General features: G+C 46.4%; 1 protein-coding gene across 3 annotated transcripts in view; it reads right to left on the bottom strand.

Moving 5' to 3' along the window:
• SV2A (synaptic vesicle glycoprotein 2A) overlaps positions 1-566 on the bottom strand; it is a 13367-nt gene extending 12801 nt beyond the window's left edge. For all 3 annotated transcript variants that reach the window (XM_029948714.1, XM_029948712.1, XM_029948713.1), the window contains exon 1: positions 432-566. The gene's annotated coding sequence lies outside the window, so the exon portion shown is untranslated. The remainder of the gene's footprint in view (positions 1-431) is intronic.
• Between the last annotated feature and the right edge of the window lie 5811 nt (positions 567-6377).

The raw sequence follows: 6377 nt of genomic DNA, 5'->3' as shown, positions 1-6377 counted from the left end.
CCTGCCCTTCCTACACTGCCCCCCCACCCCACCCCCACCCAAATGCAGACAGCAAGCTGAGGCAGCATCCATTCTCTAGCCCTAGCCAAGGTCACTTTTCGGGGGGGGGTGCAAGGTGAGGAGGGCATTGGACTTCAAGGGAACCCTACCTCACCTACATCCTCCCCCCCAACCCTGTCAATATGTGAGAGCGTCCAGGGGACTTGGCTAAGGTAGAAAAAGACGCCCTTACTCCATGTATATGTTCAGATCGACACAACAACTGCATTAGAGGTCCTTTCAGACCACCAGCAGCCCCCTCACCCCTGACGCGGGGACGGTCACCCTCCCCACACGCAAAGCATCGGAGGAGAAAATGGCTGCAAGGCAAGGCAGGGATGCTTCTGCCCCGGGCGGGATGTGGGGGAAGAGGCTTGAGAGCGGGGTCTCACCTGGGCTGGCGCCCCGGGGAAGGCAGTCCCGGGCGAGGGCGGGGGTCCTGGCCGCGGGGCTGGCGGCAGCGGCGACTGCTTCGGGGACCAGGGGAAGCGGCAATGCAGACCTGCCCCCCCAACACACACGCTCCGGCCCCGCCTCCGCCCGCCTCCTCCCTCCCCCCAACCCCCCAGCGCCACCGAGCACCGGGAGAGACCATTGTTGGGGGGGTGGGGAGCGGTAGAAGAAAAGAGGATGGGGAGGGCCTGGGGCACTGGGGAGCACCGATGAAGGCGTGGAGGGGACTGTCACAGGCACAGCCCTTCCCAGCCGGTTCCTAATAAAAGATGAAAGGCAAGAACAGCGATGTCAGGAAGACAGTGGGAAGGGAGGTGGGGACCGGCAGACCCTTCCTCAGTGTCCCATCCCTAGCTCGCCAAGAGTCACGAATTTCAGGGGTTCTCTCTGCCTCCAAAGCACCCCCTTCTTCCCACCTCCTCCACTTCCAGCCAGACCTCTTTCCCATTTCCGCGACCCTCTCCCTAGTCCAGAGTGCTCAGAACCCGAGTTTCTCTGGCCGTTTTAGAGAAGAAGGAATAACAAAGTTTGTAATCCTGAACTGGCAGGATCCCTGAACTGACCCCTGATCCCTGCCGTCCTTTTCCAGAAAGAGAAACAGTTCTGATTCTTTATTTCCCGGGCAGACCTCCTATCCTCCCTCCATTCAGAGGTGAGTAGGGGAAGGAGTGAGAGGGATTTACAGGCCTAACCTTCTCCTTCTATTCATTTGCTCCAATGACTCAAAAAGGGACTCCCTCAATGCTCTGTCCAATTTCTTTTAGTGTTCTCTCTCTCTCTCTCTCTCTCTCTCATATACGTACACACATACACACACACACACACACACACACACACACACACACACACACACACACACACACCTGCTTCCAGGGCAGGAAGGAATGAACTGGTTTCAGTTCTTTACTCTGCCTCTGTACCCATAACCTGGGCTCAGGGATCTAAGACATCCCACTAGGACAGGATCCTGCTCCAGAGGCGAGGGAACCTGGGGTGGGTGGGTGGGGGGAGGGATATACATACTGGTTGTGTCTCCCCTTTGTAGGAAGGGCTTAGGATTCTGGACAGAGCACCGATCGGAGGCTCTGACCTGGGTTCTCACTTCTATACACTGTGGGCTCAAGCTCTCTGCCTCTCTGAACCTCAGTTTCCACATCTGGAAAATGATGGGCTTGGACTAGAGCCTGCATCGGCTCCCTTTCAGATCTAATCGTGTGCTATTCTACTTTGCCAACTGTGGAGGTTTTGGAATGCTGGAATATGTTCCATGAAGACAGGTCACAGGTAGCGTTCGCAGTGTTAAATTTACCACTGACAGGAATGTCCGTCTAAAAACAAGAAACCAGGGGCTCCTGGGTGGGTCAGTTGGGCATCCGACTTCAGCTCAGGTCATGAGCTAATGGCTCATGAGTTCAGACCCTGCGTTAGGCTCTGCACTGACAGCTCAGAGCCTGGAGCCCACTTCAGATTCTGTGTCTCCCTCTGTCCCTGCCCCTCCTCCACTCGCACTCTGTCTCTCTCAAAAATAGGTAAACATTAAAAAGAAAGTTTTTTAAATAAAAACAAGAAAGCGGTTCCAAAGGAAAAGTGTTTATTTCACATCAAAGAATGGCAATTCAGGGCACATAGTGCAGGTTGAAACCCCAAATCGTGTCCCAATTACAAGAAGTAGACTCGGGGCTCTTATGGAGAAGAAAGAGGAAGATTAGATAGGTTTATTAAAAAGAGGTTCATCGATGCGGATGAGCCGGTCTTGATCTGTACTTCCTTGACTGGTCGGGAGAAGTGGTCACTGGGCAACAGCTCGCTTTCCTCAGCTTCTTTCAAGGAGGATTTTCTCCTTCCTGTGGACATCTTGGACTATTGGCAATTTGGCCCAGATTCAGGGATTTGGAAATAAGATGTGCAAGGAAGTTCCTCTGGGATGGCTGTTCTGGCTCGATTTTTAAAAATGACTGTACTTAGGTCATTTCTTCTAGGGACGTGGGTTTCACAGACTTAACTGTGACCTCTTGGAAATACCTGCTTGTGCCAACCAAGCGTATGATTGGCTGAAACACAAAGCCATAACACATACGTATTAATTCACCATGAGGAACCTTACTGTCGCTCAGACTCACGTCCAGCACATTCTCTTCTTTAAGCCAAATCAGAATCAGAATGTCAACATATAAATGCACAATGATATAACCGAACAGGAATATTTTTATCTTTAATGGCATCTGGCCATCCCCAGTCAGGAGCCATGCCAATGGTTCAGAAAACTCTTCTTGGCTACAGTCCTCCACCCCCATCTCTAGGTATGGACAGCCTCGCCAATTCTCCTGGATTACTCTCATTCTTTTGGCTAAAGCACTGTTTCCAGAATAGCTCTTGGAAAGACTGTGCCTGTGTGGGGCTCAGGGACTCTCCCTTCGCCAGGCTTCCCTTCTGACCCCTCTTCAGGTTGATACATCCTTTATTTAAATATGTTAATATTTTCAATTAGGTTACAGCCCAGCCTTGCTGGCAGGCAGCTGGGTTTTCTCTTCAAGGTAACTTTGCATAATCTCCACATATCCATTACTTGCTAAAATAGAAATCTTAGAATCCTAGAGAGAAAAGCTGTATATGTTTTTCCAGTGCTGAGAAAAGACTTCATCATTCTTCCCAGGAACCACAGACCCATGTACGTCACCAGATACTCCTTCACTGTCCCCTTTGCTGGGTCCATTGACATATGAGTTCCAAGGGCATCAGTCCTGGCCCCTTGCCCCCTTCCACCTCCTCTGTTCTCACTTGTCACCTCAGGTAGTCCCATGACTTCCGGCCTGTCTAAATGCTGGTGATTCCCACATTTATGTCTCCAGTGCAGACCTGTCTACCAAGCCCACACTCAAAATCTCCATCTATGAACTCAGTACTGCCACACGGATGTCTCATAAGCATCTCAGACGTAACACCCACACACAAACTTCAGCTCGAGGTCTTCCTCACCTCTTCACCAAGAAGTTCAGGCAGCTGCCCTCATTTCCTTTCTTTCTCTGATCCATCTTGTCAGCCCTACTTCAAAATATGTTCTAAATCTACCACTTCTTCATCACTGTCCCCTAGGCTCAGCCGCCATCATCTCTGCCCTTTGCCACAACAGCCTCTTAACTGATTTCCCGACTTCCAATCTTGCTCTCTGCTCATTATTCTTAAAGGTCAGAGGGACCCTCTAAATCAAACTTAATTTAGCAGATACTGTCCCATGAGAAATCAGTGCAGATGTCCCACAAAAAAAAGACAGGTACAGGCAAAAAAAAAGAAAAAAAAAGATAGGTACAGGGGTGCCTGGGTAGGTCTGTCAGTCAGTTGAACGTCTGACTTTGGCTCAGATCATGAATGTGTAGTACATGAGTTCAAGTCCTGCATCAGGCTCACTGACGTCACCGCAGAGCCCGATTGCGGTCCTCTGTCCCCACCTCTCTCTCAGCCCCTCCCCAGCTCACTCTCTCTCTCTCTCTTAAAAATAAGTAAACATTAAAGAAAAAAAAAGACAGGCGCCTGGGTGACTCAGTCAGTTAAGCATCTGACTTTGTCTCAGGTCATGATCTCACGGTTCATGGGTTCCAGCCCCACATCGGGCTCTGTGCTGACAGCTCGGAGCCTGGAGTCTGCTTTGGATTCTTGTGTCTCCCTCTCTCTCTGTCCCTCCCCCATTCATGCTCTGTTTCTCTCTGTCTCAATAATAAATAAACATAAAAAAAAATTTTTAAGTAAAATAAAATAAAGACAAAAAATTTTTAAAAAAAAGAAAAAAGTACAAGTATTTTCATAGCAGCTTCATTCATTAGATTCAAAAACTTCAAATGCTTGTCAGCCAAAGAATGGTTACATTTATATAAACAAATCATGATATATTCACATAAGTAATACTATTTGACAGATTTTAAAAAGTCTGAACTACTATATGCAACAGGATAAAAAGATCTCACAAACAAAATATTAAGCCTAAGAAGCTGGACCAAAAGGAGTACATACTATATGAACCCATTTATGTAAAGTGCAAAGGAAAAGCAAATTTCTCGACAGCGATGGAGAAAACAGAGTCTACCACCAGAACGTGGAAGCCGATGGTGACGGGGCACAAGGGTGTTGGAAATGTGCTGACATCTTGATCTACAAGGTGGTCAAAAGGGTTCGTACATATATAAAACTTCACTCCTGAGCTAGATGTTTTCCTGAACATGTTAAACTGCAATTTTTAGAAAAAGTTTTAATGAGATTTTACCACTCCTCTTTCCTTAAATGGCTTCCCATTGTACTAAGAATTAAGTCCAAACTCCTAATCAAGGCCTAGTGGGATCTGGCCCCCACCTGCCTTCCCAACCCTGTTCCCCGAATCTCTCTTTTAGCCTCACTGGTCTCCTGCTGCCTGGAACTCCCTTCTCCCAGACCTTTGTCTCACTGTTCGGATCTCCACTCAAAAGTCACCTTTCAGATGACCCTCCCCATGCCCCAGCCACTATCCGGTCACCTGCCTTATTTTTTATCTTACGGGGGATCCCCACCTAAAATTATTTTTATTTGTTTCCTCTTTTATTTTTTGTCTCCTCCTACTTAGATTGTTATTTCTAAGGGAGCAGGGACCTCATCTGACATATTTACTGCTATATCCCCAATACCCATTAGGTAAACACTTAATGAAAGAATATTCCAAAGAAGTTAAATATTATTACCTTTAGTGTATGTGATAAATTTCTGCTTACTCCCACTAAATATGAGTGTTGGACTAATAGGTAAAGAATTTGTTTGAAAGAATATAACCTAATTGCCTGCTGAGAGTTGCACCATGTTTACTCTAGAATTGTTCCTACCCCTTGCCACAGGTCTCCCCCACGACAGCTTATATTGGGTGGGGAAATAAGACTATGGCCCAGGAGGTGATAAGTGGTTGCATGGTAATGATGGTAAACCTTGTGAGAGCATTTACCTGACTTGGGCACTCTGCTCACTACTTTACACTGTGAACTCACCCCACCTCCCCATTAACCCTGTGAGATGATTACCATTTACAGAGGATGAGACTGAGGCACTGGATGGTTAAATAACTTGATGTGATCGCAGAACTCAGAAGTGGCCAAACTCAAAATGGAACACAGGCAATATGGATTCAGAGACCTAAGGCTTTTTACATGCGTCCATTTAAAGTATGCAGTTCTGATAATGAAGCAACAGAAAGAGAAATCAAGAAATTGATCCCATTCACAACTGCATGAAAAAAAACCACAAAATTCCTAGGAATAAACTAACCAAAGATGTAAAAGACCTGTATGATGAAAACTATAGAAAACTTACAAGGGAAATTGAAGAAAACACATAGAAATGGAAAAACATTCCATGCTCATGAATCAGAAGAATAAACATTGTTAAAATGTCATTATTACCCAAAGCAATCTACACATTCCACGTAATCCCAATCAAAATTGCACCAGCATTCTTCTCAAAGGTAGAACAAACTATTCTAAAATTCATATGAAACCACAAAAAACCCCAAATAGCCAAAGTAATATTGAAGAAGAAAACCAAAACGGGAGGCATCACAATCCCAGACTTTAGCCTCTACTACAAAGCTGTCATCATCAAGACAGTATGGTATTGGCACAAAAACAGACACATGGCCCAATGGAATAGAACAGAGAGCCCAGAACTGGACCCAGGAGTGTATGGTCAATTAAGCTTCGACAAAGCAGGAAAGAGTATCCAATGGAAAAAAGACTGGGAGAACTGGACAGCAACATGCAGAAGAATGAAACTAGACCACTTTCTTACACCATACACAACACTAAACTCAAAATGGATGAAGGACCTAAACGTGAGACAGGAAACCATAAAACCCTGGAGGAGAAAGCAGGAAACAA

Source organism: Suricata suricatta, chromosome 8, assembly GCF_006229205.1.
Source record: "Suricata suricatta isolate VVHF042 chromosome 8, meerkat_22Aug2017_6uvM2_HiC, whole genome shotgun sequence".
Classification (NCBI taxonomy): domain Eukaryota; kingdom Metazoa; phylum Chordata; class Mammalia; order Carnivora; family Herpestidae; genus Suricata; species Suricata suricatta.
The sequence above is the reverse complement of the archived record's forward strand: the minus strand, read 5'-3'. Positions and strand labels throughout refer to the sequence as shown.